The sequence below is a fragment of the Anser cygnoides genome, chromosome 13 (genome assembly GCF_040182565.1).
Source record: "Anser cygnoides isolate HZ-2024a breed goose chromosome 13, Taihu_goose_T2T_genome, whole genome shotgun sequence".
NCBI classification, from domain to species: Eukaryota; Metazoa; Chordata; class Aves; order Anseriformes; family Anatidae; genus Anser; species Anser cygnoides.
The window spans coordinates 3,770,087-3,795,241 of NC_089885.1; the positions used below are offsets into that span (position 1 = coordinate 3,770,087).

General features: G+C 48.9%; 1 protein-coding gene across 3 annotated transcripts in view; it reads left to right on the forward strand.

Moving 5' to 3' along the window:
* Positions 1-25,155, forward strand: part of PAK3 (p21 (RAC1) activated kinase 3) — a 180,943-nt gene that overhangs the window by 80,560 nt on the left and 75,228 nt on the right. Inside the window, exon 1 of one of the 3 annotated variants that reach the window (XM_048070627.2) lies at positions 6,866-6,888. The exons of the other annotated variants lie outside the window; for them this stretch is intronic. The gene's annotated coding sequence lies outside the window, so the exon portion shown is untranslated. Of the gene's footprint in view, positions 1-6,865; positions 6,889-25,155 lie in introns of those variants that run through there. 3 annotated transcript variants of the gene reach the window in all.

Below are 25,155 nucleotides of genomic sequence, written 5' to 3' on the forward strand. Positions count from 1 at the left end.
TATTTATATTTTGTGCAATGCACAGTGAATTTTTTTTTGCATGCATCTTTCTCTATTAAAATCCCTCAGCAAGACTAATATCCTTCGTGATGCTGAAAATTAACCATTTACTCTGCTAATTCAACACTATAAAGAGCAAATGTTCAACCACTTAAGAAATAAATGAAGTATTGAGATACAGTATCTCTACCTGCATCCAAAAATCTTTGGCATGACTAAAAAGACGAATTACAGCTTTTGGATTTTAACTTGTCTAAGAGAAACAAATCAGCCCAGGAGGCAATTGGGAATCTTGAAGGAAAATGAGAAAAGGTCCTCATGGATGGAACTGGGGCAGATAAGTGGCAGATGATCAGGTGGAGTTTGTCGTGTTGGTTTCCACTCATAATTGAATGAAATTTAGGCGTATGCTGATAACACAAGCACAAGGGCCTCTGAACGCTGTCTGCTAGCTATGGGAGAAGCAGGGAAGGAACTGAGAGAATTTGGCCCACTAATAAATAAAATGACCTGTGGGGGTTGAGTTTATTCATTTCTCAGTGGAAATGCGAAGCTAGAAGCAGAAGGGTGGTGAGAGGGGGAAGTGATTATCCATGTGCGTAAAAGCCCTTGGGACCACAAGTGATAATTTGGGCTAAAGGTTATCCCGGGGCAGTTCTTGTAGCTTGGTGAAATGTTATTTTCAAATTGGTCCCAAACGGGACTTCACAACACTGCGATCCATCAGCATCCCAGCACAGCTTCTCTTTGGAAAGTGATTCCTTGTGACAGACTGTCAGGGGGATGCTGGCAGTGCAAACAATTGCAAGAGTTGGGATTATTTTTTGTCTCTTTTTTGGTAGCGATATTTTTATCCCTACTTTCATTCAGTTTAGAAGAACGTGCTGCTGGTAAGGAAGCTGTCAGGAGGGAGGACTGCACTGATAAAAGGGCATTAGGGATGGTCTTTGTCCCTGTTATAAAAAAAAAAAACACAATGGCATGATTATTTATTTGTTTAGGAAAATACAGGGGATTCAAATGAAGTATCAGAGCTCAATTTCTTTACACATTCTGATCCTATTGACCTCAGAGCGAATGGCTTTAATTTTCTTTGCTAATGGTGTTTTGTCTCAGTGATTGCAGGGCTCTGCAGTTACCTGGATCATTGATGTCGGCTTAGGCCGAATTATGATCTTTGCTTGGGTCATCTTCAAGTGTGTTTTGTTTAGTTTGATGTTTTTGTCAAGTGGATCGAGAGCATATGGAGAGAGGATGCTGTTGCTTTTTAGTTTTTTTAAAAAACAGGTATAAATAAACTTTCATCCAGGTCCTCTCCATCTTCTGTCTCAGCTCCATGCATCACCCCTCTCTGAGCACGCTGTCAAATCTCACTTTACTTCTGCCAAAGGTTGCTCCTCCAGACTGACGGCTGTGTTTTCTCTTCTCCAGTGCCCTTTGTCTTCTCCCGTCAGACACAAGCTGCTCGTTGTCCTTTCCCTGCTTCCTACCTGCCCCTGGCCTGAAGCTGCTGGCAGCCAGCAGGGAGTCAGGAGCCACATTGATCCCATTGTCTGACTTCCAGTGGCCACGTGAACCCCTTCATTTTCTCGCCACTTCTTTGTTGCTGTACCTAACACCTGGTTTGTCTTCCCCACATGGTGTAGAGCAAAACCCTGGAGCTGTGCTGACCGGTGGCACGAGGAAGGTCCCGTCCCCTTTGGAAGGGGCGCCAGTCCTGCTGCTGGCAGTGTCCCAGGAGAGCTGTTGTTGGCCAGGCTACTTGGCCAGTCGATAATGAATGCTCATCAATCTGCTTCCCGCTTGTTGATGACAGCTGTGTGATAGCCTGATCAATTTTATGATTGCCATTTGGGTGATGGCCTCCTGCTGCATTACTCCAGCTTTTGGGGTTAAGAAAAAGGAGAGCAAAAATCTGAGCCTCTGCTCATTTGCCCCAGCTTGAGGATAAGGTGGAAACACCACAGATGATTAGCTGTATTTATTTTTTTTATCTTGTATCAGTTTTCAAGATTTAAATAATCTCTTACAGCGTTTTCAGTGACAACCCTGGAAGTATAAATATAGAAACCACAGACAGTTCTCTGGAGACTGAAGGCCTAATATGTGAATAATCTCACCTCCCACTTCGTAACAATATCACAGGGGAAAAAGGTGCATTATGCATGCCCACAGCCTTGCTTCAGCGGTGTCTAGCCTGGTGTGTGAAGCATGTGTGTAAATATTTTAAGGGTAATCTCAAGCCACCAGCGTGGGAGAGCCTACACAAAGCAGGCGGCGGGACTCCCACTGGGGTTTCAATGTGCCCCGTGTCCAGAACCCTGAGCATGCCGGGGCTGGGCAGGAGACTTGTGCTGTTAGTGTGAGGTGTGTGGCTCACCACAACTCGGAAGCGTTCATCTTTTTTATGTGCTGATAACTTGTGCTTTTAAGTATGCTGCGGACTTAACAGATGAGATAATACTTAAAAACATGGCACTCTGCTTTACCCTCAGCAAACATCTCTGGAGCATGACATCGTTCTCAGAGTGGTAAAATCCAGCTAAATTGCCAAGTTGTTGGAAAAATAATGGGACTAAAGGGGATGTTCCAAACTATAGAGGCCAAGGCTTTTATTCTTTAATTCTTTTGCTTAAATACAGCTGTAGGATGTGTTATGGATAACATTAGCCTGGGTAGGGATCTGGACCGCTGGGGCATGAGAAGCATGCCCTGCCCTTTGGCTGTTCTTGGTGGGGAGGAGAGCAAGTCTAGCAAGGCCTCGTGTTTTTCCTGTACACACACACCTCATCAAAATGAGCTGTGCTCTCGGAAGCACCGGCTTGTCAGGGCAGTGCTGTCTGTGCTGGCACAGATGGACCAGCGAGGGGAGAAAATTGAAGGTAAAGCTCCTTTTTCCAGTTCAGGGGGTGAACACTCCTCTGGGGGAATGGGGCATAAACCAAATCAAACAAAAAAGCATGCTAAAAAAGCTACTTTTGAGTCAGTCCTAATTTTCTGGTGTCACTTGTCCATCTGGTACAGAGAGGACTTTGTGAGTGGCCTCCTGAATAGCACTGGCCAGGTTTCTTTGGATAGAAGCTGTTAGATCTGTCTGCATCGGTGTAACAGCATTTCAGAAAGTGGCTCCTTGAGATTAAGTCAAATGAGTATTGCTGCTGAATTAAATGGATGCCAAGGTCAGACAGTGATTTGTGTCCAGTGCTAATTGACGTGGGCTCTGCTGAACTGGATGCTGCTCCAGGATTGCTTGCTCAGTGCCACGCTACAACGGGAAAGCTGAAGCAGAAGGTTAGTCAAAGAGGGTGGTGCTTTTGCATGTGGGAAGCAGTAGCCACTGAGGCTAAACAGTTGAGAAAAGGACTTCTGGTAAATGGAAACAGATGCACCTAGCTCCTGTGTTTTGGATGCTGACCAGCTTGGGATGCTTCTGCACTGGAGGAGCTAGCAGCTCCTGGAGCAGCTAGCCCAGCTCCTGTAACCTGGCTGTTTTTGTGCTACCCTTGCTGGTTTCTTGGAAGAGGAAATGGGAACTTTATGAAGTCTGGGAGATGTAGTACAGAGACACAGTGTAGGTGCTTTAGTTCTGCATCTTAATCTATCTGGATGTGCTGAAAGCCTGTGAGCAACCGCTGAGAACAGAAGTCATGCCTGAAGAACAAATCACTCGTAGAGCACTTGTCATCAGCACATCTCCAAGGGCTTTATAAATGAGGCCGCTTTCCTCATTTCTCCTTCACAACTGAGGAAACCGGTACTGAGAACAACAAGAGGAACTGATGGACCAGGCTGGAGCCAGGACCAGAGCTCATCCATCCTGAGACACAGGAGGAGAGCTGTCCCTGTTTTGGAGCTATGGAAATGGCCCAGTAAAGGTGTTGGAGAAGTCGCTGTGGCGTGTACTTGCCTGCTGGCTCTGTGCAGCCCCCAAGATCACAGCACTACATCAGAAGGTGAATGGTTCTTGGGTTCCCTTACTAGCAGCTCTACTCCTACCATCTCTTCAGGATTGTTTCTGCTGTTACGAAGGTGATAAAGCAGGCTGGTTACAGAGCTCTGTCAGGAAACTCTGTCCTGGGGGCAGGCAGTTTGTTTTTCGTAGAATCACAGAACATCCCGAGTTGGAAGGGACCCATAAGGATCATCTAGTCCAACTCTTGGCACCGCACAGGTCTACCCAAAAGTTTAGACCATGTGACTAAGTGCACAGTCCAATTGCTTCTTAAATTCAGACAGGCTTGGTGCAGTGACTACTTCACTGGGGAGCCTGTTCCAGTGTGCAACCACCCTCTCAGTGAAGAACCTCTTCCTGATGTCCAGCCTAAACTTCCCCCGCCTCAGCTTCACACCATTCCCACGGGTCCTGTGGTCCTATCACTGGTGTTCATGGAGAATAGGTCCCCTGCCCCTCCTCTGCCCCTCGCGAGGAAGTTGTAGACTGCCATGAGGAGGTCCCCCCTCAGCCTCCTCTTCTCCAGGCTGAACAGGCCCAGTGACCTCAGCCGCTCCTCATATGTCTTCCCCTCTAGGCCCTTCACCATCTTCGTCGCCCTCCTCTGGACACTCTCCAACAGTTTAATGTCCTTCTTGTACTGTGGTGCCCAGAACTGCACACAGTACTCGAGGTGAGGCCGCACCAGCGCAGAGCAGAGTGGGACAATCACCTCCCTCGACTGACTTGCGATGCCGTGCTTGATGCACCCCAGGATACAGTTGGCCTTCCTGGCTGCCAGGGCACACTGCTGGCTCATGTTCAGCTTGCTGTCAACCACAGCCCCCAGATCCCTCTCTGCGGAGCTGCTCTCCAGCGTCTCATCGCCCAGTCTGTACGTATAGCCAGGGTTGCCCCATCCCAGGTGCAGGAATCGGCACTTGCTTTTGTTGAACTTCATGTGGTTGGTGATCACCCAGCTCTCCAATCTATCTTCTGCAGATTACCTTCCTCATGGTGAAAATGATGCTCATATTGCACAGCCTAGCCGTAGTTCCTCATAGAAATGCCCGAGTCCAGGTTCTTCCACATATACCTGTCCCCATGATGTGTGATCACTCCGGCACCTGGAGGGAGATCCCAGCTGCTTCTTGGGATCCTCTCTGAGGTGCCCAGGATCCATTGACTGCCTTGCCAGTGTATGTAACATGCTGTGCTCTTCTGAAGATGTTTTCCCTCAGGGTGATGTTCTGATCTCTCACGTGTGGGACCACAGAACTGAGGAGGTGTGGAACAAGGTAGGAGAGCAGATTTGGGTGAAGTTTGGCCTCCACATTATGTAAGGAGTCTGTGGCACTGCAGGGACCTGAACCCAGCATCCTTGTTACCAAGCCACCACCCTGCACCATGAGCCTGCTTGGTTTTGCCCCGAGCCTTGCGTTACGGCCCTGCCCCTCAAGTCTGGGATTTAATGATGTCATTTCCAAAAGTTTTGATTGATGGCAAGACAGAAGGAGATTAGAAGATCCTACAGCATGTTAACAAATCACCCCATTGATTTATCTGCAATGAAGATCACCCTAAACGAAGTGCTCTGATTTATCCATCTTTACTTCATACTGGTAACAGGAGGGACTGATTTAGTGATGCCGGGCCCAGCCGTTAATGTGCTGTGTTCATAAATTGTGCTGCACATGTGTTGAACTGGGATTTATAAACCCCAGTTAGGCTTCCTGACTTCACCCCGTCACTGGGATCCTGGGCACCTTGCAAGTTTTCAGAGCTGTATGAAGCCTTGCCAGGTAGAGGAAGGCACAACCCTACCAGGGATTTCTTCTCTTGGAGCCTGGGAATGCTCTGTGCCTTGGGGTTTGGGGAGCCGATTACCTTGGGCTCCCCTTGCTGGTTCCCCTTGCTCATTCACAAGGCAGCAGAAGGAAGACAAGGGTGGATGCAGAGTCATCTCTCATGGCTGGATGGGGGCGAAGGGAGGGAGCTGGGCTTTATGCAGCCGTCTGCAGTAATGGCTGGTTCTTTTATTGTCTGCTGCTTTATGTTTAGTTGAGTCACAGGAGATCAGTGTGGGGAAGGGGGGAGATGCAGAATTTAAAGCGAGAAGGCTTTGCAGGAGTCCTTCAGTCTGACTTCCTGAATTATTCAGGACGTGGTATTTTGCCTTGTAACTCTCACAATGCAGCTAATAACTTTGTAACTGAGCTAGGCAAGTGTGAAGGGATTTGAGCATCCTCTCCTCACCCCACCCCCCAAATTTGCTCTCAGATACATGCTGCACAGGAGTTCTGTGAGGTACGAAACACAGCTGTGCCTTTGCCCTGCAAAGCTGTGAGCTCTCCACTTTTGTGATCTTTTTACTTTATATCAGTGCTGGGCTGTAAGAATCAGCAAGTTGTACATTAGAGATGTGTAATTCCTGGTTTTCCGTGAGGACATCTGAGGTGCAGGAGATTCTTCTGTGCAGCAGGCATACTTAAATGCATCAGCTGCATTCATAGCTGCAGGTGGGCACTGGTATGCTTTTAAAAAGGAAGATGGCTTTGGCTGCTGGAACCAAGTAGAATTTGAATTAGATTAGCAATTAAACCCAAGTACCCCCCACTACGCTCTTCTCAGTGCTAGGTAATGTGAGATGAAACCTTTATTATAATTATGGTGACATGAGTTTTAAAACTTTATAATGCATGTAATGATGCTCTAAAAATGACCTCCTGCATGCTTAGATCAATTAAGCTATTACTATTTCTTATGTCTAGATTAATCGATCATAAACAGAGCTGCAGGAGGGCTGAGGAAACTATCCACGTTGAACGTTCTCCTGAGACTCCTCTCTGGACAGGTTGCCTGAATTCCCGTGACTTACCAACCCACTTCTGCCCTGCCTGCGGTCTGGTCCCATGATATACGGCAGTCGGGATAGCTGTACAGCCCGCTCGGTGTCTGTGAGTACAGATGAACTTCTTCACTCCCTCCAACAGAAGAGGAGTGTTTGTGCCCAAAAGAATCACCAAATATTTGCCTTTATTAGCCAAGCCAGACAGCAGGCTTGGCTAATAAAGGCTACATAAAAAAAAAAATCTGGAAAACCTTTAGAGAAATAGAGGCTGAAGAGGGAGAATGTTGCGATTAAGAGAAAGTTGCCTCGGAACAATGGGTTGTAGCTGTCAGTGAACACTGCTGCCAATTTTATCATTTGCTAGGAACATCCAGTCTTGCAGAGAAATACTCATCCTTTCCTTTTCTGCCAGTTATCACCTCTGCCAGTTGCACTGTTTACAAGTCTGCTTTTGTCTGTAGAGCCAATGTGATAACCCTCTTCTGCTTAGCAACTGCAGGGAAATCTGGGACAGCCCTACTTTTACTTACTGAGACTCAGCATTAAAAGTTGGAATGAAATCCTGGTTTTCGTGATATGGTAGCAAAATTCCTACTGACATCAGGAGAGGTAATACGTGTCCAGTGATGTTTTCTAGTTTTTTATGAAAAAGTCAAAGTTAAGGCTAATCTGATCTCAAGTGATGTCATTTAAATGAAATTATCACTTTGTTTATACAGCAGGTCTTAGGTCCCAGAGCAGATGGGGTCATCGTGTAAAGGGCTGGACAAGGCGGTATTGAACAACAGGCTCTGCTTTGGAGACCTTATCAGCTCAAGTCACAAGTCAGGAGGGTGCTTAATGCGTGTCCAACCCCGGAGCCCGCAAATAGCTCCTGTGACTTCAGTGGGAGTGTTCACATGCCTAACCTTAAATAAGTGCTGAAGTACCCAAGGCACTCTAACTGAAGAGCCAATACACAATCTTTCTTGAATTTTGGTTTTCACTCTTCTTCTAGCTCCTGCCTGCCCTGACCTTCTGCAAGCCTGCGGAGGGCTGATAACTGTTCTTGTAGATGGGCTCAGCCAGTGCACTTTTAACATAGCAATGAAGCTGAGCTCAAAAAAACAAAATACAGAACATCCTCAAACCCCACAGGCTGTGCTTCCCTGCTCTTGGGAATTTCAGATGGATAAAGCTGTTGGAAAGAGCACTCGGACTGTAAAATGTAACTGTAGGATCTTGGTCTTTATAAATAATAACTATAATAAGCCTTGGTCTCTTCTTGGCACACACAACAAAGAGCAGAGGATCTGGTAGAGCCTTCCAAAACTGTCCCAGGCAGAGTGAAAGGAAAGACAAGGAGATGTGCAAGACAAAAATGCCACTTGAAGGGAGCACAAACCTAATCTTGTTGATATTTCTCTCACTGTACGTCTGACAGAAAGGCTTCTATTAGTTTTTAAGTGCTTTGATAAGCAGTAAGGAGATATTTGTTTTCTTCTGCTGTTGGCTCTCTCCCCCCGTATTATTTACCCATTTACTTGATTTTCCCACTCTCCTTTCATTTTCCTTTTAAATTTTTACCTCATGAGGCACATTAAAGATGTCATCACAAGCTCCATGCGTGGAGACAGGAATGAACTCCTTAATGTTTTGGACGCGATAAATCATCATTCAGTGGCACTGCCAGGCAGTTAGAGGAGTAGGGAATCGCCATTTCCTTAGTGAGAACATCTGCAGAAAGCAGCCCGTAATCCTGCCACGTCAAACCCGGACACTGAATCCTTAGTGAAGGTGTTGAGTAAGGGTACTGTGTTCTCTTCTTTAAAAAATAAAATAAAATACATGCAGTGCTAGAACTCTATCAGCTTAGAAAGGAAACCCTTAAAAATAGCTTTGCCTGTTTCAAGCCAGCTGACTTTCTCTTTTGCTGCGCTGTATCTTGTAAAATGTTAACTGGGATTTTAAGAAGTCGACACTGCTTTCTTTGATGTGTTTGCCTGCTTTCTGCATTCCTGGGGCAATTAATTGCAAATATTGATGGTGAGTGTTTGTTGGGGAGATAAAAACAAGTACCCTTCCTTTGAAAAGTTGCAAGTAGGGATGGAAGCTTTCCTCCTGCTCTCTGATTCCTGCAAGTTGTACTTGCAGAGACCACATAGGAGTCCAGAAAGCTTGAGCTCCTTTCCTCTTAACCGTTTGTTTCACATCAAGGGAGTTCTTTAGGTGTGCTTTTACCGATGGCTTCCTGATGCCTCGCTGCAGAGATGCTGTGGGAAGCTCCCACATGGCAATTCCTCCAGGAGAGCAGTGGGGCAGGTGTCTGCGTGGGGTGGCGAGGCACAGCACAACTGATCAGGGAGCCTGGATTCTCGGAGCTGCCACTTTTCTCCTCTGGGCATCCCTCCTCGCAGAGCCTGCTGCGTTTGTGGCCTAGTTTTAAGGAGATGTTTCTGACAGCAGTGGCGAATGCTGACATTTTCTCCCCCCTCCTCGTTGGGTTTGAGCTGAACACCAGCACAGGAGGAAGCTGGGGGCTGCGGGTGCTGCATCCCAGGGTCTTCTTGGTAAACTCTGAGGTGGTTAATGGTCACTTTTCCCCATTATTTCTATCAGAAAGTAGTTTCTGCCTCATCCTTCTAGTAATAGGAACATGAAAATTTCCGCTCCAAGTTTACTTATGGTCTTTTTATTCTTCTGTGTTTATTTCTAGTCCCTGATCTTGACTGGCTGTTGTCTTCCTTGGTGTTTGCCTTGGAGTTATTTCTGGATTGCAGCAATGACCCCTCTCAGCCTCTGCTTAAGCTAAAAAAAAAAAGCCAGCCACGCTGGTCTCCTCATGGAGGAATCTCCCTTACCCTGGTTGTCCTGGCAGCATCTGGCTTCTTAGGTCAGTGAGCGTGGCCAAGAGGGGCCCACACAGCACCCACCGTGGTCTGCTCGGTTCTCCCAGTTTCTGGGCTGTTTAAAACAGCTTTGCCTGGCTCGGGAGCAACGTGTGAGTTCATTACCTCCGTGGCTTTGGTTTAAAACAAAACCCAACAACTGTGCACTGACTGCAGAGGCATTTCCTTCTCTGTGCAGGGCAAGGACCGGGATGTGATTCCCTTGGGAGCCAAAGGGTGGAAGATGCATTGGGACTGCCTGGGTGCTGCATGGCACCTGGCTTCTTCCTTACTGCTCAGAGCCCATGTGAGCACGGGAGAACGGGGTGAGGAGGCAGAAGGGCCAGCCTGGAAGGGGTAGCAAGCTGGCAGGAAAACCAGAACAATGCTGCTGGGAAAAATCTGGGAAAACCTGGCTGTGATCTGCGGAAACGGTGGGTGAAGTTGCTGCGCCGTTTAAAGGTGAGGAGAAAGTAAGTGCTTTGCTGCAGCTGGAAAACACAGGACAAAATTTTTGTCAGCGTAACAGAGAAATTGATGGCCCTGCGTGGCCTTCTGCCAGCTGAAGATCAGGCCTAATATTTGTTTTCCAAGTAAAAGGGTTCAGTCAATCTTCCAGCCTGCCTGCAGAACAAAGGAGTGAGACAGATTTAATGCTCATTCTGTTAATTGCCCGATGGCCATTCTTGCAGCATGGATCTGTGTTTACGTGCCAGAATAATTTGGGTTTGTGTCTGACACAGGAGATGTGACTTGTGGAAGGACTTCGGTCTGGGCTGTTACCCCGGGAGGACTGGGGAAATGAGGGCAGATCCTCCCTGCCTGTTCGGTCTGCAACTGGAAACAGTGTTCAGGGAGGAGCTGTTCCCCAGTGACGGGCGGAGAGGTGAGTGACATGTAAGCCATTTGTAAAGCTGAGGGAGAGGAGGGGAAAGGGAGAAGAGAAGGGACAGGAAGGTCCTGAAGGGTTTTTCTTCAGCCTTTTCTTCAACCTGGCTTAATTAAGTTGACACGTCAACTTAAATTATCTGGTTTCAAAGAGCACCCATCCCAGACCTCTGATGCACTCCTAAGACAGTGACTGGGGGGTGACCTACACAGCTGGGGACAGAGAGGAGTACAGTTGGGGACAGAGAGGGAGGGTGTTGGGATGCAGGGCTTTGTGCCAGGGCTGTGCTGTCCCCGATCTGTGACTGCATGCAATCACCAGCATGGGGTTCACCCCTGTTCTCCGTACTGTGTGTTTGTGCTCTGGTGTGTCATGTCCAGGTATCTTGGACTTAAACTGTGGTTTTCTGCAATGCTCCTAATTTGAGTAAGGTTTAAATCGGAGTCTCATCTGGATGTCAAATGGTTAATGGAACAAAGCGAACACCTGCGTCTGCAGCCTTGTCCCCTCCGATGCAGCTGAATAGCGTTTCACGATGGCAGGGAAATAATTCAGCAAAAGCAGGCTGTGCTCCGTGGGAGATGAATGAAGCTCAAGTGAAGTGGAGGTCACTCGTGTTAATCTGAAGCAAATAGGATTGTGGGACAAGGGGAAGAGGGCGAACCTCCTTTTATGTACAAATTCTATAGCTTAGAGACTTAGGAAACACTTCATAGTAAACATTTGCAAAGTAGCCATGTCATTAACCTTCTCCGAGGGGAGAGACGAATGCTTTTCCTGCTTCGTTTTGTGCAGGTCTCGCATTTTGGTACGTATGCAAATCCTGCTGGGTGGCAGTGTCTCATACAAATAAGCTGGAAATGCAGAGGCAGCCACGCAAGCGAAATGGCTTGCCTTCCCCTGCAGCTGCAGCAAGACTTTTATCATGGGAGGAGCCAGGAGAGGGGCAGGTTTGTTTGTAAGGAAGCATCAGGAAGAGAGAAGAAAACTAGGAATCCTCCTAAAATGCTTGCATGGTGGCAGAAAGCCCTGCATCCATGCTACAGTGCTACCCTGTATTTTTGATGACCTAATAAGCATCCAGCACGGTTTTATTTTTCTTTGTCCTCATCCAAACTTCTCAAGGCATGGGAATACATGAGCAGCTCATGGCTGTGGGGAACCGGGGAGGTGACGTTTGGGAAGAAGAGGTGATCAGCACCCTTCTGAGATCAGGACCAAAATGACTGTGGAAGATAATACAGTTATGAATCACAAGCAGGCAACTTCGTAGGGCCATTGGCTGGGTGTTGTAAAGACGCTGTGCAACGGCTGGGTGTCACACGGTGCTGGCGTTCTCTGTCCCGTGGGCAGGGTGGGGCTCTAAATCATTTTTTTCCTGCTGTGTAACATGAACTACTGATATGCCTGTATAGCATTGTCCCAGTTACAAGCCACCTTTGTCTCTGATCTCTTTGCAATGTTTCTTTGTGAGTTAGGTAGGCATCAGGCACTTGTATTTTCAGGAATAAGTCCCCAGGTCTATCTTCGGCTGGGCTTTCCCTTCAAGTGTGCCAGGGGCGAGTATCAATTCTCATGATTGGTGATAGTAAAACAAAGAGAAATCAGACTGGAAGCTGATAACAGTCCCCAAGGATGTGAACTTCGTTTCCGCCAGACCTTTCTGCAGTCAGGGCTCATTTGGCCCTCGTGCTGGAGCACACCTGCAGTGCTGCCTGTCCACTGAAGGTGAGGGGAGGCTCAGGAGGTGCCTGGAGCCCCGTCTGGCAGGCAGGGCAAAGGGGTAGCTTGGCACTCTGGGTTGCTGCTGTGTGTAGGTGCAGCCAGCCGCAGCTTGAGCTGGCTCCCTGCTGTCAGCGAGGTGAGACAGAGGGAGCAGTGCAGTTGCAGCCTCACACGTGCCTCACTGGACCCATTCCCTCTTGCTCTGTGATCTTTATTTCGTAACGTGCAGCATGACTGCATGTGATGCTCTGGCTGCGGACTGCGTTGTCACATTGAGAATGAATTGCCTTGGAGCCTTTGGTCCAGCTCCTGGGCTGTTTCCTACTCAGTCTAGGAAAGATGGGATTTTCACGTGATTTCAAATCTTAGAGCTCTGGTGAACGTATAAACCATGTTTCTCTGTTCGTTCCTTGCTGCTTTTGATCCCTTTTCCGTTATCTCAAATGCCTTTGGAAACTTCATTTTCAAAGCAATACGCAATCTCTCAGGCCCCCGCTAAGTCGACTTTCCTTGTGTGAGCATCATACTTTGGTAGGAAATGTGACGTTGGTTTGAAATGTTTGGCAGGCAAGGCAGGGAAAAATACATCCGAGTTGTTAAGGGAGAGAGTGATGTCTTTTACCTTCAGAGTTTACAGATGTTTTTCCCCTTTTCATCTGCCAAACACCAGGTATTTCAGCATTGTCTGTGTCTGGAGGGTGTCTGTCTTGGCAGGGATTACCTTGGGCATGTAGCCTGGGTGATGCTGCTGTGGGCACCTCCTGGGCACTCTGGCTCTGCGGCTCAGGCCCTCTGTGTGCTCTGCTTTGGGTCAGTTTTAGCATTTCTCCTCCGGTCACTCAGGAACTGATTGTGCTGTGGGAGACTTTGGTATTTCATTCTGTAGCTGTTCATCCTCTTGTGGACTGCAGCTTTCAGGAAGAACCTGGGTTGGACTCTTCCTTCGGTAACTGGAAACCTTCCTTTTGCAGAGATGACGTCCTATTGCCTGCTCCTGGAAGCTCTGCCTAGGTAGAGTGACAGCAGTGGGTTTTGGGGGTGAGTTCTCAATCAAACACTTAACGTTTGCTGAAGATTAAGCAAGTTAAACTCAGCTTTTTCCCTGACCAGACCATCACCCTCTAAAAGCAATCTGTAGACAAAAACCTGTTTTATTGTGGCAGTTTTCCCAGCTGGTAGGTTCTGGGTGTGGAACCAACTCTTTAACATTTTGTTTTCACAGCCTGCACTAGTTTGTTTCCCTTCCATTCCCCCCCCCCCATAACACAAGTAATGCTTTCCTTTCCCCAGCTTCGCTGTGATGCAGAAGAGAGTGTGTGGTTGCTGCTTGTTTTTGCAGCTTTCATCAGAAGCAGAATTGGACTCCAGCCATTGCAGCACGTTGGTTTTACTCGTGTCCAGTATAATTTTGAAGGCTGCAGCAGCTGCTTTCTCGAGGTGCCAGCCACCTAGGTACCAGGTCATTTAATCTGAAATGGCAAGTGCCGGGTGCTTCCCAAAACAGGTTTATTGTGAAAAGGAGCACTGGGAAGAGTCTTGGGTCTTCCTTTCCCTCCCTCTGCTGTTGCAGGCAGCCGTGTCCAGGGGTACTTTCTGTGAGCATTTTGTGCCATACTGAAACCACTGGGTTTTGTGCCCCATCGTGGGGCTGTTCCCCTCTCTTTGTAGGTGGAAGCCATCTCCTAGCTTATGGTTTAAACTGATGGGCAGCCTACACCTATTGCCCACATCATCAAGGAGGAAAAGCGGAATGCAAAGGCTGTATTTTAATTAGACCACAATTTAATTAACACACCTGTGAATACAGCCAGGCTGCACACTGTGATTTTCTTGCTCATTCCCATTTCTTTGGGGATTTGTTACCAACCTTCCTCTCTCTGGAAGGAACGTGGAAGCCAGGAATTCTGAGCTCTGTCTCTAGCAGTGCCATTGATTCGCTTGTGACCTTGTGCAAGTCCCTTTGGGTTTTGTTTGTAGGGCTTTAGTTTGTTGGAAAGAAATAAAAATGCTTCCCTTGCTTCTCAGCCTTTACTGGGAGCCCTAATTAACACTTAGGAAGCAAGGGGCTTTAGGCTACAGGGTGCTGCAGAAGTGTATTGCTGTCGGAATACAATTAATAAGTAATAACGCATATGGCACAGGAGTTCCCGAACTGCATATTGCAATGGTTTATTTTCACAATTTGTTTACTGCATGCAGTCTATATGAGTCACACTGTATATCTTCTTATTTTTTATTGCTGTTGGAGAAACCTTGGGTAGGCAACATTAATATTCTGCCTCCTGAAGCGCTCACTAAGTGGTGCTACGATCCCAGGCAATGGGAAACTGGTACTGCTGTGTCCTGCTGGTTCTTTGGCTGCCACTTCTCAGCCTCCAGCTCCCCCATCACAGCCCTGTTCCCAAAAGGATGGGTCAGTTCTAACCCAGCAGTCTGACCTCTCGTGTCAGACCATAGGCTTTTACCCAGAGAAAACCCAGCGCTTCCTTTAGGAAGTTATTGCAGTAGTGGTGTATTTCTTCTAGCCAGCCTTTGTTCTGTTGCTCACTATGCTTTTGTTTAAAATAAATAATAATGAAAAAGACTCAAACGCCCACTTATTTCAGTTTCTTTTGCTGCACAGGTACATACGGTGTTTGAGATGCATCTTAACCTTCCCATTACCAAACTACAGGCACTGAGGTTTCCTGAGCGTTCTCTGCAATATGAATTATCTGGGCTTTGAATTCTCTTGTGTTATCTCTTTGCTAACTCTGTGCAGTTGGACCTTGCCCTTCTTCAAGAGCGAGCACCCCAACACCACTGCAGCCTGGTAATGACGTTTGGTCACTTTTATCATCAGGAGTGTGCAGATGCCTACCTGGGAGAGTTTAGGATCTAGGCCTCCTGCTTTGAGGTGGCTCTCTGCAGGATGAATATCGGTTTCTGGCTCCAAATAAAAGGTTGCTTAAGGTGAGAAAACAAACAGGAGGAGGTTACCGAATGGGGAGAGGACAGAAGGGAAAGCAGAGGTGCGCTGGGTGCTGTGATCTCAAGGAAGGTTAATGTCTGTGTCTGTACAAGAAAATAAGAAGAGCTTGCCCTACAGGCTGTTAATTGCAAGCGCAGAAGGATGAGTTTGGCGCCCTGTCAAGGACAGTCGTGGAAAGAGAACACAAATCCTAAGCCCATGTGGCTCAGCAATAAAGTGTCTCTGCTCTTTCCAGAGCCTGTGTCAAGGAGACTTTCTCCATCTGAGCATGTTTTTGGTGCACTTTTGGATGTGTTTCATCCTCTGTGCTCCAGTCCTGTGCTTCTCATCTCTCAGCAGCCTTCGTCTGTCAGCCTTGTCAGTTAGATTGGCATGTTCCCACTGTTGCTAGCTTCTCTAATTTTGCCAGGCTTCTTTCACAAAGCCCCCACAAGTGTAATTATTGCCCTGACGAGGACAGGTGCTACAGGGCTCTCCTTCAGTGGGCTGAGCTCGTTAGGCCCATGGGCTCTGCTAGTCAACTTGCCATTTGGGGGGAGCAGAATAAGCAATGTGTCCTGCAAATGCTTTTTGACTTCTGCTCATTTGAGGAAATAGTCTGTGGTGCAAACTGTGCACATCTGGGATCCCTTTGCTTCTCTCTCCCAGGAAAACTGGATAAATTATAAATACTGATGTCTGTCCTCCCGATGGCTATCATGCAACTGTGGTGATAGGTGTGAGATCACTCATGGCAGAGCCATTCCTTCTGGCTGTCAGCACCGTCTGCAAGGTATCTGGGCATCTGAGTCCTGAAACTTTCTTTGCAGCTGCAGACCTTAGAAAGTGAGGTTTCAGGGGCTCAGATGGACTTTTGAGGAAGAAACCAATGTATATGTTGGAGATAATATATATGTATTTATGCATTTACCTCCGCCTATCCAGGTAACAGAAGCATCATGGAAAATCTGAGCTCTCCTTTCCCTGTTAGCCTTTAGCAGGAGCCAGCGGTGCCTGCATGCGCAGTGGCTGGAGAGCTCCGTGCCCCCCCAGGTGGCTTTGTAAAGGTTAATTAAGGAGAAGGTGCCAGCAGATGGCACTCCTGAATACACAGCGTTGTCTCGGGGTTTTGCAGGGCCTCCATCACTTCGTTTGGGCATGTGTAGCAAAAAGTGCACTCGCATACTGAATTTGTGCCCTTGGCTCCCAGCAGGTAGCCAGAGGTGCAGCAAGCAGCCAGCCTTCAGGTCAGCGAGCCCAGGAGGCGTAGGGAACAGTAATTGCTGTCTGGTTCAGAAGAAGACTGGTGATGCAGCCGATTGCACAGCCATTCTTGTTCCCTGTTTCCTTTCAGAGCAGCTTTCTGGGCCTCGTCCTACAAGGACACAGAAGGGAGGTGCATTTTAATGAGACGAAATGATTTTTGCTTGGTAAAATGACCAAGTGGAGCAGTTGGCATGGGGAGTAGAGTCCAAAGTGCAGCAGGTTACTCTGCAGGGCTAACTAGTCTGCTGGACTGGTGGTGCCTCGCCGTTTCCTGCACGTTGATAAGATGGATTGGGTTTTCTTTCTCCTTGCCTTATTTGTGCAAAGCTTGGGCAGCTCACAGGGTGGAGCTGCTAGGAGCTGCCCGCTGCCTGTGGGCCAGCATCCCCAGGGGAGGCGCGGTGGAGAGAGGCCAGGTGCAGATGTCACCCGGAGTTGTGCCCCCTGCAGGGCTGCAGCCCACCGGGGTAGATCTCGGTTTCACGGCTTTGGAGGCAATAGAGGGAGGAAAATTCCTATGTTACACGAGGGCTCTTGCTTTGGGGCTTGCCTTTCTGAACCCCAACCAAAAGAGCTCAAAAGCTCTAAACCCCAAGGTGCTTTTGCTCCTGGATTCAGGAGCCAGGGCGAGCCCGAGGCCTCCCAGCGAGCCTCCTGTCCTCATGCAGAGCCGGGCGGCTGCCGTGTGGCGCTGTGAGCAGCTGGGGCTGGGCCTCATTCTGCCAGCAGTCGTTCCCGACAGGGAGAGCAGTGACATTCAGCTTCCACTAGGAGACAAAAATGGCATCACGGGCCATCTGAGGGCACGTCTGCAGCAGTGAAGGCAAGGTATGGGCTCTATTTCTGAGCCAGGAGAGCAATCTGTTCCCAGTCTGTGGGGCTTGTCAGCCCAGGAATGATTGGTGAGGCAAAAGCAAAGGCTGCAAAGTTCCTGCCCGGCTCTGGTGAGAGCAGGTGATAAGGGATTCGTTGTGCAACCAGGAGATAACTGGCAGCAGTAGCGGGAGGCGATGCCAGTCCCTTTTGCCACAGCAGTTGTCCAGACACTTTGTTCACAGCTGTAATTCACCGTGTGTGCTGTCCATCTGTCCTGGACCATGCGTTGTTCAGAAGGAGCACGGCTGCCGTGTAACACCAAGTGGGACAGCACAGAGGCTGCGTGGGGGATTAGGTGTGAAAATGCATTTTGCAGGTGCAGGGCTTAGAGGAAGCAGGTGCTGAAGGGACCAGACCTCCAAAGGGGGGAGGTCAGCCTCCTCTTCCTTCTTCCTTTGCTGCAGATGCCAGAGCTGGCAGATTGGTTCTTTTTGGGGGGTAGAGCCCATGTGTCGTATGGTGACAAGTTCAGAGGAGCAGAGACTAGGTCTCAGATGCTGTCTGTGCAGAAAAGCAGAGAGTTTTTTAGCTTAGTTTGAAGCCATGCCACCCATGACCTACCACCTTCTGTGCCGCAGGCTGCAGCCCGGGCTTGGTGTGCCTGCCTGGCGCAGGGGCAGGAGGCTGCCTGCTGGTGGCCTCGGCTGTAGCTTGACCTCCCAGGTTAGGGTGGCTGGGCTTGATTAAGGTCCTCCCTCAGGACCTTCAGTCCAAGTTAACGTGAGCTGAAATGGTGATGGTGGGTAAGCTGGTCCTGCTTGGAAGCATAGGTCTCCAAGGTCTCCACCTACCAGCTGTGAGCTGCCTCACGCCCTCCTGTAAGGAGTGAGAGTGCCCTGGAGCTCCCCAGCACCACGCCAGCCTCAAGCTCTGCCCTAGGAGCTCCCCCTCCAGCAGTGGCTCCTTATCTGCCACCTGCAGGGTGTGCACAGCCCTCGGCTGTGTGGCCAAGGCAGCGCTTGCCAGAGGGATGGTGCTTCCCTCCTCTGATGAGGAGGGATGTATCTGGCATTTTCTTGCCTGCTTTGCTGAGACTTTGTGAGCTTCAGGCATTTCCTGCCCTCGCCACAGGACAGCGGCTATTCCTGGTGGTGCAAGCACCCATCGCCTCCCTGAGCAGGAGCTCTCCCTGGGGCTGTGCAGGGTAATTGGCCCGTTTCCCTGGTGTGAACCGATGGCTGTGCAAGACAGCTAATGGGAAGAAGCCAGGGTAGCAACAAGATTAAAAATACATTTGAACAAACATCTTGTTTTGACTGCAAGGATGCGATGAAGCATGAGAGCCTGGGTCCCGCAGTAAGCCAGAGGCAGATTGGATTGGCATTCCGACTGGCAGGTGCACAGTAAGCAACGCGGTTAGCAGGGGAGCAGGGAGGGCAGGAGCCTTACTTACACCGATGTAAACAGGAGTGATGTCACGGAATCACCTATTGCATTCGTCTGCCTGCTGTCAGCTGGAGTCCCGAGTGGACATGGCATCAGGAGAGCAGGTGGGGTGCTGCCAAACCCGGTACTGGCCTCTGGCTCTGTTCCTCGGTGCCAGCAGCCTTGCTATATGGGGCAGTACCTTTCATTGTAAAGCTTGTTGGTATGGAGCCTGGATCTGCTCACCTGCCACCGAGAGCAGGGAGATGGATCCTGAGTGTGGTGACCCCATCCTGACGGGCCCCCAGGATTGTTCAGTTAGGCGAGATTGTCAGGGAAGGTGGCACAGAGGCAGAGTGGGTGCTCCAGTGAAGCGTGCTGCTTTTTGGTTCATGAAAAAAACACAGTGAAGGCATTTAATTTTAATTTCTATTTTAGGGGTGATTGTTCTTGGCTGGGCTGGGTCCCTGTAACTCTTCACAAAGTGATGTTCAGTTAGTTGAAGGCTGTCAACACACCCTAGTCATTTTCCTCTCATGCAGTGAAGGGTTTTTGGGGAGGAAGGCTTATGACATATCCGTGCAGAGCCTGGCAGGGAAGTTTCTCAGCTAACTGCACAGGTACTTCCATGACCGGGAAGGCAGTCTTGGTACAGGGGCTGCGGGCGCACACAGCCTGAAGGGATGGATGCCTGCTGCGAGACTTCTTCAGAGAGAAATTCACTTGCTCATGGAAGATGGCTTCTCCATTTGTGCTGGGGTTGCCACAGACCACAGATCCCTTGGGGCTTCTTGTGTACCAGGAGGCAGAAATACCTCACGGAGGGTGTGAGGCCGGGGAGCCCGTGCAGGTTTGTAGCCTGTGAGCTCTGTGAGAGCACCCAGCCTCTGTCACCCTCCTGGCATTCCCTGACCCTCTTGGAGCATCTCGACCGCCTGGGTGTCAGCATGCGGGGGGCAAAAGGGGACCCTGAGCCAGCACAGCAGCGGCGCAGCACGGGTCGAAAGCCTCACCCGGTCCCTGTCTCCAGTGGCACTGATGTCCCATGCTTATCTTGGAAGTCTGACCCTCCAGTGCCATCCTGCCTATTAGCAATTCCAATAAAAATAATAATTGGATTCATTCCATTGAGTTTAACATTTTAATGTCAGCTGGGGATTTCTTCCTGATCCCAGCTTCTGCTTAGGTGACATCTTTAAGCACCAGATTAATAAGCCTGGCTGTGTTCTCTGAACATCCGACTTCCCCAGCCAGAGATGGGGGCTGAAGCGTGGGCTTCCTGCGCTGCCGGGCTCTGTGAACTTGAGTGATGCTGGTCAAAAGGTCTTGTTCACGATTCTTGAAATATCATTGCTTTTTATATTTGGTTTCAGTCTGAACTGGATGGGGAACAAAACTGCTAAATTTGCCCTAACTTTCATGTTCTCTCATCCTCTAGGTTCAAGCTAAAATTACATGTGCTTGAGACTTTTAATGAAGATGATCCCTGAAGGTTCTTAAATCCAAGGCAGGTCTCACCCCCCTCCCTGTGCTTTATCTTGGCTCTAGGGTCTCATGAACACACCTTTCGCTGAACATACCTTTCATTAATCTGGGGGTTCACAACTCTTCCACTCTTGAGATAAGACTTGTCAACCCTGGGATGTTTTGTAGTTGGAAAGGCATTACTTCTAGGAGAAAAGCCCTACTTTATTTTGCTAGAAAACTCATGCTCCACTTTGAACTTATCATAAGAAATTTCCTCTGGGCTGGTGGCCTTCCGTCTTCAAACCAATGCTTGGTCCTGCTATGCTATGTCAAAGCAGACCCTAACTTGTTCAGTGCCTTGAAAGATAAATCTATGGAATAAACTTCTCCATGGTGTCTGTACCTGCACACGTGCTTGGCTGAGCTGCCAGCCTTTGGGTTATGGAGTTCTCCTTGTGGCCAAGCACAACTGTAGGTTTGGGGACAAATTGTAGCACAGTACCTCTTAGTGTGAACAGATCTCTAAGCGCTCACACCTTACTGGCTGTGTCCGTGGTGAGCCACAGGCTGTGCAGTGTTGCAGGGGAGAAAGGCAAGGAGGGTGCTGGAAGGGCTGACAGACAGCGATGAGAAGGATGAAAGGGTCCTCTCCTCTAAAAAAAAAAAAAAAAGTAACCACACTGAGGGCGTGTTAGAGGCAAGGCTGATTTAGGCTCTAGTAATTCCTCTCTGTAAACGTCAGTTTGTGTCTGGCATGTTTTGCATTTACTATCATGATGTGGTGAGTCTCATAAAGCTCGAAGTCCTTTTTCTGGTTCCTGACAAATTGTTTGTATCACCCAGGCAGTGTCAGTCCTGCTGCTCTAGCTGGCATTAGGTACACCAAAGATAAGAGATGCTCCTTAGATAGTTGAGTTGATGTCTGTCTGCTATAGCCTGGAGCCATTGGTTCTTTAGCTCAATGGCAAATACTTGGCCTGGTCAGCAACTGGAGAGGTTCTCACATGTTAACATTGCAGGTCACAAACCCAGAAGGCTTGGGAAAGGTATTTCCTAAGTCAAGACACATTCTCCAGCATGCTTGATCTCATTTTGAGGCTTCAGCCTAACGTCCTGCTATGGAAGTGCTTTACGACCACAGACAACCCTAGTTTCCAGTCTTCCAGCTGCTGGAAGGATGCTGTCCTGAGCAGGCATGGCTGTAAAATTTGGCTGTCATGGGAAGTTCTCCAGGCAATCAAGTCTTTGTTTGTGGAGTGGGAACCACATAAAGACCTTGCTCATCTCTAGCCCTTCTGGACTGATGTTATCTGCAGTACCTTTTGCACTGCACCGCGTCGGTAATCTGGCATCTCCAGTACTCAGAGGCTGTCACACAGCGCCCTGTGCTCACCATCCATAGCGACTTTGTTCAAAATCCACCCATGGTGGAGCTCCACTGACATCAGTGGACTCGCCACAGCTGTGAAATCATAGCTCCCTGAGATTATTAGATACGTGCCATTCCTGTTCTCATTCTGTGGTGCAGTTATGGGACAAAAAATCAAAAGAGAAATAGAGTTGTTGGCCTTGGCCCTGATTTTCCTCAGTGTTAATCATCAATAACTCCACTGACGGTATGAGAGGAAAACATGGGTGAAACATATGGGCGTCGCCCAGAATCAGGCCTGTCTATGCTCTTCTACTGGAGGTCTAGGCAAATAGGGATGTCTTATTTGGAGCTAAGGAAGATTGATAAGTGCAGAATAATCTATATATGGAACCACTGTAACCACATCACCAGCAATAACTCTGTATTGCACTCCTAAGAAGATTAATCTTATTCTGCAGCAGGAACTGATCTCGTATGAGATTAGTTCTCAGATTCACAACAGTTGTGGGAAAAGTGGATCTTCGAGAGAGAGCTGAATGAGCAGGAGAAACCACACAGAAGAGAAACTAGATCCTGATTTCCAGGGACAGGAGAAGGAACCAGCAAAATGAAAGCAGCCTCAGCGGTCCCATCTGCTTTGAAGAAATCATTCAGACCCCCATGTGGAGACGTTGCAGCACTGTAGCTGAGGGTCTGGGATACCTTCAGGGTGCAAATCAATCTGGCTACAGGCCAGCCAGAGGTAAGTCAGCATAGGCTTGGAGACTGTGGCTGGATTACCATGGGATGATGCCTGAGCTGCAAGAATTGTTTGCATATACAATTTTTTGCTTGGATTACGTTTGCATGAATTCAGGCTTGTGGAGCCCCCCCGGAGCTTTGCTGTTGTCACACCCTTGGGTGATGCCTTCATTGTAGACTTTTAGTAGCTGGGATGCTGAAGGAAGAGTGGTAGCTCAAGGTACTGAAAATAAGATGGGGAGCCTTTGCTCTTCAGGTTTTCTGTTCCTGGATGCCAGTGTGTACCTCCAGCTTGTCCCGTAGCACACTGCTGCCCCCCTCATGGGGTGGCTCCATCCCTGCACCCGCAGCATGGAGCCTGGGCTCGGGGCTCCAGGGAAATGCTGGCTTCAGCGAGACCTCCTGGAGTTCGTTGCGACCAGCCTTTTCTGCTCTTTCCAGAATACCCTGAAGGCAGCAGGAGGTGAGGGATCGGCAGCTGCTCGATACTGCTTCTCTTGCACAGCCAACAGTGCTCCGGTCTCCTGTATCCTTAGTCCCAAATCATCCCCGCGTGAAATTTTCTGGTGATGAAGTGTGGAAAAAAAGAGGCCTGAATCCCTGCGTAAGCCCCTTCTGTTCCAGAAGCACAACTGCATTGAGTGGGAAAGAACCAGAGCTTTGGGGCTCACGGGGATGCTCCCCAGATGTGAGGCCCCACAGCTGGTGCTCTGGGTGGCTGTAGCATTGGTGGCTGTCACCACCACGTGGCGGTGTCCTCATCTTAAAGAGCCTCTGGGGTCTCATGGGGGACTTGGGAAGCTTTTCTGTTTTGAAGTGGTTCTGCTGATCTCACCGAGATCATTTTCTCTGTGGGATTTTGCACGATGAGGCTGACCCAGAGCCAGTGGCGCTGGTGCGTGTCCCGCTGGGAACCCCCAGGCAGGTGCCGTGCCATGGGCTGCGGCGCTGCGGTCACTGGGAAGGACAGGGCTCCGCGGGCTGCTGCATATCTGGAGGTGGGCAACTTCTTTTTCTGCCTGACTGAAATTCTTGGGAAAATGTAGGGAGATGGGGATTTACAGTATCCTTAATCATTAGGGGTTTTGTTGATGTTGCTGGCCTTTGGACCAGGCCCTTGTTGTGTGCCCAAAGCTTTGTGGGGTCTCCGTGCCAAGGCCGTGATACCCTGAGGAGCAAGGCCAAAATCCCCGTTCTCAGAAATGTTTCACACCTTCCTTTAGGAAGTCACCTTTGTGTGGGTTGGTCTGGGATGCTGTGATGCCGTGGTCACTCACAGATCATGTATCGGCCTCTGGTGGGCTTCATACTCGTCATCTCTTAAAAACCAAGCTGTCGGGTACCAGGTACTTACCCTTCCAAACACCTGCCCGGAGGCAGGAGCTCGGCAGCCCTCCCTGCCCCGCACCCTCTCAGCGGGCAGGAGCTGGCATCGGCATGGAGCTGAGCTCAGGTGGCCTCAGGAGGCTGCGGAGGCAGTGCTGCTTCGCCCTTACCCTGCCCAACACTGCTGTGAACCATTGCAGGGATCGGCTGAGGTGAGTGTAAACTAAAACCCCGCATCCAGACACTGCCATGGTGTGGCTAAGCCCAAACATGGCCTGTAACATCACCTCCTGAGCCTGCCTGGTCTTGTGTCTCCCAGCAGGGGCAGGAGAGGTAGGTAGGGTTGGTCCTGGCTCTGTCAGGCTGAGAGCAAACAATCAAACGCCTGTGGTGGGTAAAATCTAGCAAGCAGGCGGGTCATCTCTGCTTGCGTTACGAGAAATGTTGTGATGTTCCCTGTGAAGGAGGACGGCGGGTGTTTGAATGCAAACCAGGCAGGACTGGTCTTCACAGGTGTTCCTGGAACCCTCTGAATCCTGCCCCTGGTTCTGCAGGGAGCTGCAGCGTGTCCTGTTACAAGCCGCATTCAGGTAGGGCTGTTAGTCCTGCTGCGCCTGTTGGAGGGCGATTTAAATTGCAGTTTCCAAAAAAAAAAATAAAACATAAACAACACAACACCTGGGAGTGACAGCAGGGATCTGTGGGAGGCAGCGCTGCTCGGTTAGTACACAGGCACCGCTGCAGTGCTCTCTGCCTCAGTTTCCCCTCTGCCCAAACTGGAGGAGCAGTGCTGCTGGGCTGTACGGCCTCTCGTCGGGAAGCGTCGCTAATTACAGCTCAGGCAGTGTTTCGGAGTACAGCCGTGAGCAGTATCGGCGCTTATTGTTTCCCTGTTGCAAAACCCTGACCCAGGATGGGGATCTCCTTGTAGTCATTCCCATCCCTTTCCGAGAAGCACGATTTGTGAGCCTGGCACCTAACATTATCCCGAGAGGTTTTTGTTGCCTGCAATCAGCTCTACCTCTGTCGTAGCTTTGAATTTTATCACACACGTCCCCACAGAAGGAGAGCAGTACATGCAGTTTTACTGGTTCCTGGAGGTGGATTAGATCCCACTAGATGGTTTATAACAGTTGTGGAAATGCAACAACGTTTTAATGAGGTATAGCAGTGGCATTATGAAACGTATCTATTAAATGCAGTCTTTAGTATTAGATTGGTATTAGATTAGATATTAGATTGGTATCTAATTGGCATATATTAATATTCTTATTACATCTCAGTGAAATCCACAGCTGAAGCATTAATTTTGAGCAGGAAAAATACGATTTGAGGTAAAAATATAAACTAAAAGCACAGCTGCTCTTAATATGAAGGCTTTATTAATAAACTCTTACACTGACTAGCAAATGTTTACAGTGCATATTTTTAAAACAGACGAAGATGACATAAAGGAAACATTCTGTCAATTGTTTGCTGTAAGATTAATAGTTATCTCCAGATAACTGCTGTACGATTAATAGTTACCT